General features: G+C 41.9%; 1 pseudogene; it reads right to left on the bottom strand.

Annotated features, from left to right (window-relative positions):
- LOC108702685 lies at positions 1 to 5,082 on the bottom strand (annotated as a pseudogene).
- Between the last annotated feature and the right edge of the window lie 5,590 nt (positions 5,083 to 10,672).

Genomic DNA, 10,672 nt, shown 5'->3' with positions numbered 1-10,672 from the left:
CTGGGGTGGAGCTTGGGGGCATGGCCCAGGGGGCCCCAAAAATTTAGTTGTACGGGGCCCCGTGATTTCTAATGGAGGCCCTGGATACGTGACTAACATGGCTACATGTGCAGTTGACTGATGGAAGGAACCAGACAAACCCAAGACAAAAGTTGAGCAGGCAATTGACAAACTTTACATTTTCACAGTTTATTACAGGGCATAATAAAAGCATAAGTATTCACATACAGGGAGACCTAAAAACAGGCCCCTCCAAGCCATATAAAATAGTATTTATATAACCCCCCCCCCAATGAGCAGAGCTGTGCCCGGATTCATGCCACTATTTAAAGGACACTTGTTTGTACAATAGACTGTATGGTCCAGGGCATGAATAGGTAACCACCACCCAAAATCTGGATTTGCTTAGTACAGGGAGCACATCAGCACTTAAACCTGAACGAGAAGTTAGGGGATGTGGGGACAGTAAGTGGGACGTCACTGGCTTTAACTTCCACAGCTTTGAACTTCCTGATAAGCTGTGCCTTGTGCACCTGAAACACAGGAGAGAAAAAATAGTTTAATATTTGAGTGCAGTTCATAACATGCGACCCCATCTGCAGTCAGGGCAGTTCATTCTTTATGGGTGTGTTGGGTACCAATGAGCACAAGGTTAGTGGTTAATGGACAAATCAGAATTCCCATGAGGTGGTCTATACAAGGCCATTGGATGGCAAACCATCCCCACACCTAACACAGTCTTGGCTTACCCTGCCTCTACAGCATGCACAGTTATGCACTTACCAGCTCTTGCCTCAGCTGATTGATCTCTTCCCTTTCTTAATCATCCCGTTGCTTTTGGGTCTCTTCTTCCAAAAGGCTCTTTTGAGCTTCCATCTCTGCCAAGCACTTCTAAAACTCCTGGTGTATCTTGGCCCGTTTTGCTGTAGCCAGCTCAAAGCCTTCTTGAATCATGGAACCAGAAAGGCTGCAGCTGGAATATGGGCAAGCAGTCAATAGCCATGATAGGAAACGCTCATAACAAGAAAGATCAATGCCATGCTGCTGTCAACTCCAAAGTTACAGGTGTGATGGAATTTTTAAACACTGCTCCTCCAACATTTGAACTATACATTTTGTAATACGTATGAACCATACATATTGCAAGCTGCAACCATGGAGGATGTTCAGATTCACCATTTAGCTTAGGAAAGCCACAGTTTTAACTGATAGTCTGTTAAAGGAGACATTTTATACAGATCTTTTAAAATAATATCCCCCTTCAGTGCAAAGTGCAGTGATGCAAAAACAACCTTAAAAAAGAAAATCCCCTCTGAAAAACCATTATGTAAGAGCAGATGAGATACTCTAGGTTGAAATGAAGAATGGGAGTGTCTATTTTCCCACAGAAAAGTGTTTATTGACAGCCAGTACTTTTTCAGGCCTCTATTTTTACTCAGTCAGTTCTCTTATCTTTATCAGAGCTTTCTTTTATTTTTCTTGTTTTAGTATCCCCTCACCTTTTCTTTATTTTGTTTCACTGTTCTCTCTTTGTTATCAACCTCTCACTCTGATCCAGTTCACTTTTCCCTTTCTGTGCCGTTCCATTCCATTCAGGTGTTTCTCAATGGTGTGTCTCCCGGTCTGCTAAAGCTGTAGTAATATAAAGCATTTGACTTCCGGTCAGATTGGGTACTAATCTTATTCAAGGACTCTGCAATTAGAAAAGCGTGGGATCTGACCTGAAGTCAAATACTTTAGGTTATTGCAGATTAAGCAGACAGGGAGACAACAAATAAACAACGGGTAAATTTCTGCTTGTTTGTCTGACAGCTTGGACTGTCATGATTCCAGATGAAATTCTGTTAGTATAAAGAGAGCAAGTGGACTAGTCCACACAGCGATCTAGCAAGATGGGCTCCCCAGCTTAAGTCATTAGGTGCCTCCCAGCAGCATTTTTAACCGGCATTTACTTAATGGATAAATGCTGGTGTTCCTACTGAATAGGATAAGAGCGGAAGAAGGGAACCCAATTGCTATTCAGGATTTCTAACAGAAAATAAAATTGGGAGAGTATGCCAAATATAGCTCTACCTTCAATTATTAGCAATATAGTATCCATATGAATAATGTTCAAAATTAAGGTTCATGTTGAGGAAGAGTAACACCAAAAAAACAAGTGTTTTAATGGAATTCCAATACAATGTACAGTTGCCCTGCACTGATAAAAACTGTTGTATTTGCTTCAGAAACACTACTATAGCTTATATAAACAAGCTGCTGTGTATGCATGGGGGCAACAATTCAAGCACAGGACACGTAGTAGATAACAGAAGTTCTGAAAAATCCCATTGTATACTAGGGAGCTTCTGTGTATCCTGTACCTTGTCTTCTTTTTCCAGCTGGAACTATAAACTATAGTTGTGTTTCTGAAGCAAACACGCCCCAGTGCAGGGCAACACTAAATTATAGTTTTATTACTTTTAAAAACACTTTAATTTATTGGTGTTACTGTTCCTTTAAGTACAAGCTTTATTCATTGCATTCATGTTGCACAAGGGGTTTGTACTGCCCTTAAGAGGAAATACCCATTGCTACATTAATACTGCCTGGACACCCCAGAGGCTATTAAGCTCAGATTGATGAAAAGCCTGGTGTTGGCAGAGCAAGAATCTTTGAAATGTGATCTTAACCACTCAGTGAATTTCCACACCCCACTTTACAGACACAAGACTCCTCACCTGTAAAGCTGGCCATAGATGCCAAGATCTAATCGTACGAATCGAGGATTTGTTACGATTAACAGACCTTGTGTGGAGAGTCCCGACATTTTTCGTCCGGCGGAGATCGGTCGTTTGGTCGATCAGACAGGTTAAAAGATTTCTGTCGGCTGCGGGTAATATCTCTGCATGTATCGCCGATCGTACGATTTTCAGAGGGAGACTGTCGCTAGATTTGGTTGGACATAACTTTCATACGAATGCTGTCAGGGGCAGAACATCGTACTTTATTTGATCGGAATGGTTAGTGGCAGGTCGGGAGATGGGGAAGTCCGATTGTACGTTGATTCGAACGATTGGATCTTTGCGTCTGTGGCCAGCTTAAGGCTCCTACTTTCCTTCTTGGGAACAAAAGGTTCTTGGTGGACAACAGTGTTGGGCCGCGCCATAAACACAACCTTGTGTGTGCTTCAGCTCTTCTTTGATCTGACCAATAAAAATGAAGTAAGGAGGGTGCCAGCACTCTTCCCCAGCATCACTCAGATGAATGTAAGGACTATTGTGCTCGCCTGGTGCTGCCAGGGCTGCAATTTGGTGGCTGTGCGTTTGTCATCTCAAGCTGAAATGGCTCCTTCTGGATGGGCATCTTCACCTTCTTCTCAGGATGTGATCAAACTGTGGCAGCCGCTGAGCTTTGAATTTAGGGACCTCAAGGAAAAGATCCAGAGATGAGCTTTCCAAGACTTTTCCCATACTGCTCAGCTAATTGTACATGGCACACACACTCAGCAGCACAAAGGTCCATTACTGCTGTTTGCTAAGCAGATCCCACCCTTATTCTTCCACACTCACCTCCTCTTTGTGAAGTTCATCCAATCGCTTCTCTTTCTGCAGCTGCCGTTCTTGTCTCACTCACAAAAGGAAAAGGGACAAGCCTCCACTTGTTACTGTTTGAGCTTGAATGGGACCCCGTAATGTGGTAATCGAGTGGCTTTAATAACTGGCACCTCCTCTTCCTGCCAAAAACAGAAATGCTCCTAACACATAGTAAAGGTGCCCATACACTGAGAGATCCGCTCGTTTGGCAATGTCGCCAAACGAGCGGATCTCTCTCCGATATGCCCACCAACCCAACAATTGGATCCTAACGAATAGCAATGGGCGGTCGGATCGCGGGACCGCATCAACGAATAGATGCGGCCGCGATCCGACGGGATTTTTCGTCCCATCCGATCAAGATCTGGCCGACTTTCGGCCATATCTCGATCGGTGAAGCCCATCGGCGGGCCCCATACACGGGCCAATAAGCTGCCGACACGGTCTGTTGGCAGCTTTTATCGGCCCATGTATGGCCACCTTAAGACTATCATCACCATTGTGCACCCAGTGATGTTCCTCTAGCACCAGCACTAAATCCCAATACAGACAAAGCTTCCAGTCTTTTCCCACATACATAGTTTGAAGTCAGTTAATCCGCACAAATAGATTGGTATCACATTAACTGTAATTTACACTCTAGCACCCTGTACCTGGAATCAGCTCCCCAACCTCCTGCAACAGCAGCTTGAGCTGGCAACACAGATTTGTGTCTGGATCTTTTACGCTTCAGCGCAGGATCCACTAATTGAGTCCCAATGCCTCACCTTCTCTTCCTGTGCCGGAATGCGTACCCTGTTCTTCAGAGCAAAAGCAGGAGACTGAGGCACAGTCACTGGGAGAAGCTTCTTCTGGGGGAACGACAGGTTAATATTAGGTGGTCCAGGGGCAGCCACTCCATAAAGGGTGGATTTGCAACTACTCACCACCACATCTGCCAACGTCTAGAGTGGAAGGAAAAGGCCTCTTCTTCCCGTTCATCTTTCTTCTCCCGCTGCTGGATTCTCTTCTCTATTTCCAAATCAAAACCAATGGCTTTAGTGGTTTCCTTGACAGACGGCTTCTTATGGAGGACTGGACCCCCTTCCAGGATTCTAGTGTCCAGCTCCTTAGCCTTACACTTGTACCTGACACAAAGACACAAGGTCACACACTTGCCCCAGGATCATTACTGAAACATATGGTACTCTTATGTTGGGCTAATATACCGGAGAATAGTGCGCTAAACCCATAGCCAGAACAGTAGGTAATCTTGCCCCACACTTACTGATGAATCATGTCTAGTTCCTCAGCTTCCAGCTCTGCAGCACTTTTACATGTGGTTGGCCGATGATGCTGTTTGTTTTGGAGCAGTGGGGTCTTTGGGTTGGTCAGTTTTGGTTTGAGCATCTTAACTGGAGAGGGTCCTATAAGAGGAAGAGACCAGTCAACATGTACATTATAACCAGACACATTTCTTGGAGCTCCGGGGCATCCTCCGTATAATATTGCTATCATAGCACTTTATTTTACCAGAATGAAGAAAAATTTGAAAGCCCAGCCTGCCGGGTCAACTCCGAAGCCAGCTGGAGGAAAGCGCAATAAGGACATTGAAAAAATTTTTGGGAAACTGCCTGAGGATTCGGAGCATACGGAGGATTCCAATATGGCAGACGAAGCAGCCCTTGGCCCTGATACTGCGTCACTAAGCGATAAGTCCGACCAGTCCTCCCTGCAGTCATTGATTTCTGACCTACCTAATAAGTCGGATTTGGCACAGCTTTTGGTGGATATCAAATCTCTATAAAGCAGGAAGTATCCGCTTTTCAGTCAGAAATGGTAAAACTGTCCGGTCAACTTACCACACTTGAAACCTCGCAGACGGCCCTACAAGAACAACAGATATATATATATGTTGAGGAGATCTATGGAGGACATGGAGAACAGAAATCATCGTCGTAACATAAGGATTAGAGGGATATCGGAGAATGTTAGCTTGCTGGAAACCCGCCAACGCATGAAGGATCTTTTCCGACAGCTTCTAAACCTGGATAAAGAAGCTTCCATCCGAAAAGACAGGTTTCACAGAGCAGTATTGAGCAGATAAGGGAAACCCAGGGATGTTCTATGTTGCCTACACTATTTTACACAGAAGGAAGAAATTCTGCGCAAGGCCAGAGAAACGGGAGAACTAAAGATTGGAGAGGACAAGATTGAACTTTTCCAGGATTAAGCATTCTCGACCACTCTACAGCGCAGGCTCCTGAAAGATGTCACAGGAGCGCTAACAGCAAGTAAAATCCTTTACAGATTGGCACACCCGTTTGCCCTGGTGGTCCGTTACAAAGGCGATTGGCTTTACCTACGGGAACCCAATAATGTGGATCGCTTCTGCACTGCCTTGGACATTGTCAAACTGGACCTCATAGAATGGTTTGATTATGCATACGGGCCCCACTCTGCAACCACCGCCGAGGGCTAAGAGGCGTTTGTGGCCTTTTTTGTAACAGCCTTGGTAGCCAGGAGCTCGGCTGTGTCTCGAAATAGATGATTCTCTCTTTGTTCGGTAATATTGACTCTAACTTTATTCTAAGTTACGGATTTTAATATCCTGCTGTTTATTATCTGTTACTCATGAAGAGTTGCTAAGGTTTAATCACCCACTTGTTAAAATATTTAAACTGAGTTTTCTTTAGAGGATACCAACTGGTATTATTTGTGTTGATTATTATTATTGCCCTAGATCCAGCTTACCTCCTAAAGGCCTCAATGGAGGGCCCTTATTGTTTCTATTTATTGAAATAAGAGATCAGAGGGATTCATGGACAAGATCATTTGCTTCCTGGCTTGTTTTTGAATTCAGTTATTGATATGGTAATATAGATTAATGAATATGCTGGGAATTGTTATGCTTAGTATTGTGAACCAGCTACTGGTCATAGCACATATATATATATATATATATATATATATATATATATACATAAATAAATGAAAAAATAGAAACACTACAATGTTTCGATGGCAATTTGCCACGTTTCAAGCTAGAATGTACTGGAGCACCATCCTATTTCGGTTGTTATCAGATACACCACCTCAATACGCTCATTACCAGCTTATAACTATCTGGAAGTAACGGCTAGTCCTCCTTCCGTTGGTAAGAGCTTACTTACACCCTACCCCGCTTAACAGGAGGTGCTTTTCCCTCCTGATCCCACTTCTCTCTGAATTCTCATATCCTATTCCTTCTATTCTTCCATCTATACTTCCTACAATAGTACTATGAGTATGTCGAATCAATCCGTTCCTCATAAGAAACAAACACAGGTGAATATAGTCAGTATCAACGCAAATGGACTCAACTCACCTCATAAACTTATTCTTTTAAGCTCCGAACTAAGACGTCTTAAGGCACAGGTGGCCTTTGTACAGGAGACCCACTTTAAGACATCTTGTGTTCCTACATGGTCTAATAGATATTTTCCGGAAATGTATTGCAGTTTACCACAACAGTGCAAGACTAAGGGAGTGGCTATTTGATTTGGGAAAAATTTTCACTTTCAGGTTCTCTCTACAAAAAAAGATCCGGATGGGAGATTTTTTTTGTGAAGGGGACTTTGGGGACTCAGATGTTCACTTTTGCAGCCATATACCTGCCCAATGAACAACAAGATAAAGCTTTTCATATAATAACGGAGGCCTTGTTGAGTTTTATGGAAGGAATCTTGGTTCTTGGCAGGGATCTAAATGTCCCTCTTAACCCCCACATTGACTGCTCCACAAGCAAATCCAGTGTTTCTTGTGGGATTGTCAGGAATATAATTAAAGATTTACATAGGCTACAGTTAGTAGATGCTTGGCGACTACTTAAATCTCAAGAGAAAGATTACACCTTCCTCTCTACCAGGCATAACCGTTACACCAGAATAGATTATGTGTTCATTACACAACACTATTTGGGGGACCTTAGTGACGCAGATATATATACCCGCTCGTGGTCTCATGCACCAATCAGCAGGCGCATAAATGTTATATTCAGGGGATTTTAATCCAACTAGGTTCCAGGAGAAAACAAGCACACAAGCATAAATATTTATTGAAAGAAATCAGAAGGGTAGAAGCAGCTCATAAACATATGCCCAAAGCAGAGCTTTTTGCAAAATTAGTCTGTCTACCCACAGATTTAGATAATCATCATAATTTATTTGCTGATAAAGTTGTCACAAGAATGAAACATCGATTTTATGAACACGGGGATAAATGTAGTTATTGGCCTGCCTTTTAAAAGCTAGGGTAACCAGAAATCATATACATTGTTTACAGTCCCTTGAAAAGGGAAAAGTGCATAGTAGCCCTCAGATATTTCTGAAACAGATATTTTTGCAGAAGAACTTTACCAAGCAATAATTTCATCTCCGGGCGGAAAAAGCCCTGGCCCGGACGGCTATACGTCCACGTATTATAAAGAATGTTCGGAACTACTCATTCCGCACATGGTGCAGGCATTTAATGCTTTACAAAAGAAAGTTCTCACACCACTCTCTAGAAGCCCATATCTCCCTGTTCTTAAAAGCCAATAAAAACCCAGAAGATCCCGGAGGCTATAGGCCTATCTCCTTAATTAACGTAGAAGCAAAATTATTAGCCAAGATAGTCGCTTCTAGAATACAATCGGCTTTTGGCCACTTGATAGGATTGGACCAAGCAGGCTTTGTACCTGGAAGGGAAACTAGAGATAATATCAACAAATTGATTAATATTCTACATCATGCTGAGCTCAAGAAAACACCCCTTATGTTATTATCAACTGACGCCGAAAAGGCCTTTGATAGAGTCAGCTGGGCCTATATGTTTGCTTGTCTCAATAAATTTGGATTTGGGGATAGCCTTTGTCAATGGATTAAATCCCTATATAAAGGCCCAGTGGCTCGAGTCAGGGTGAATGGAGTGTTTTCGGACTATCTTACAATTAAAAATGGTCAAGGCTGCCCTCTTTCACCTACACTGTTTGTCTTGGCTCTGGAACCTTTTCTAAAAACAGATTCTTCAACACCCGGATATCCACGGGGTTAAGATAAGACATAAACATTATAAGGTAGCGGCATATGCTGATGATTTGCTATTTTTCTTAACGAATCCTAAACTTGAATAAATTATTTGAAGCTTTTGGTAAGATTAGTAACTTTAAAGTCAACTTTAATAAATCCATAGCCATGAATGTCTCTCTCTCAGAGCGTATAATTCAAGAACTTTCCCCAAACTTCCCGTACAGCTGGGCCAAAGGGCAATTTTCCTATTTAGGAATACTTATTAAAAAGGAATATAATGAGTGGGTGGAAGTTAATTGTAAAGCTCCATTTACTAGACTGAACAAAGATATACAGAACTGGACCAAACAACCTCGGTCTTGGTTAGGGAGAATCAATGTTGTAAAGATGAACGTTATGCCACGTCTATTGTATTTATTTCAGTGTGTACCATTGCCATATCCAAGCAACTGGATTAAGACTTTTCAATGCATTATGCTTAAATTTATTTGGAAGGGTCAACATCCAAGAATCAAAACCACCACGTTGTTTAGAAGCAAGGTAGAGGGGGCCTAGCACTCCCTGATGGTGCCCGTTATCTAAAGGCTGTGCAATTAGCTAGGATAATTGATTGGTCCCATCATTTAGACAACAAAGATTGGGTAAAAATTGAACAGCAATTAACTGCTACACATTTGATATATTTACCATGGATTGACAAGGTAAACCGGAGAATACTACATAATTCCCACCTCTTATTAAAAGGTACACTGGCTACATGGGACGCTGTGAAGGGGAAATCTAAATTCACCACTTTTCCCTCACCTCTCACTCCTATTACCAATAACCCAGCATTCCCCCCAGAACTTAATTGCAACGACTTTAAAGAATGGCTCGTAGAGGGTCATTTGCAATTCATACATATTATGGAAAGAGGTCAGCTTGCTGACTTAGATCTTCTTAGACAAGCTAGACCTAACAGCAACCTAAAGAATTTCCAATACTACTAACTTAGACATTTTACTCATATATGGGAGGCAATGGAAAGATGGGGAGACCCCTCTCCCCATTCGAGAAGTTATGTAATAATACTTCCCCCCCCACCGAAACATGTGATTTCCTACTTATATGATATGCCAGGTGCATTAGGAAAGAGGAAACAATTACCCTTTATAAAGTCATGGGAACAGAATCTTAAAATGGATGGAACTGAAGAAGGTATGAGACAAGGAATAGCGAATTTAATGTTTAGTTTGAGGTGTTGAAAGATTCAAGAACTAAATTACAAGCTCTTAAGTAGATGGTACTACACTCCACATAAATTGAAATCAATATATCCCGCAGTGAGTAATGTAAGTTTGAGATGCAAATCGGAGATTGGCACACTCCTTCACATTTTCTGGGAATGCCCCAACCTTACTAATTACTGGTCATCAATCCTTCAGTTGTGTGCACAGATCTTAGGTAGAGTAATACCCAAGTCACCAGCCCGAGTTCTCCTCTTTTGGGAAGAAGACCATGCAGAAAATGTTCCAGATTCTACATTAGAAAGGCATTTACTTAATGTGGTACTAATACCTAATCACTAATGTGATACTAATACATAGACTATGGAAATCTTCTACTTCTTCTAAGCCTAAAGAGTGGATAGATAAAGTGAATGAAATAGTTAGGTTTGAAGAATTATCTTCCTACAATGGGAAACAACATGCAAATTTTAGGAATGTTTGGACATGGTGGTTCTTGTTTAGGGATTCTTCTGAGTATGAAGAACTTATGAATACTTAGGAACATTGGTTTAAAATAATATTGTAACCAGGTAATAGTACACAGATTGTATAATGTCTGAAAATGTGAGATTTGTGCCATGTTCTATTGTAATACTGTTTCCCTCCCCTCCCCTCTCCTCTTTTTCCTTCTGTACCCCTACCCCATACCATAATTTTCTGAATGATCAATAACAATTTATAATACAAAAAAAAAAATGTACGTTATATATAGGGAAATTTAAACTAATCATCCCTCCATCTCCTTCTGGCGGCTGCGCAGGTGGTAACGTGCTGGAGTTCTTCTGTAGAAGGCAACCACCTG

This window comes from Xenopus laevis, chromosome 9_10S, assembly GCF_017654675.1.
Source record: "Xenopus laevis strain J_2021 chromosome 9_10S, Xenopus_laevis_v10.1, whole genome shotgun sequence".
NCBI lineage: Eukaryota > Metazoa > Chordata > Amphibia > Anura > Pipidae > Xenopus > Xenopus laevis.
Note: the sequence above shows the minus strand (reverse complement) of the source record. Positions and strands in the feature narration are given on the sequence as shown.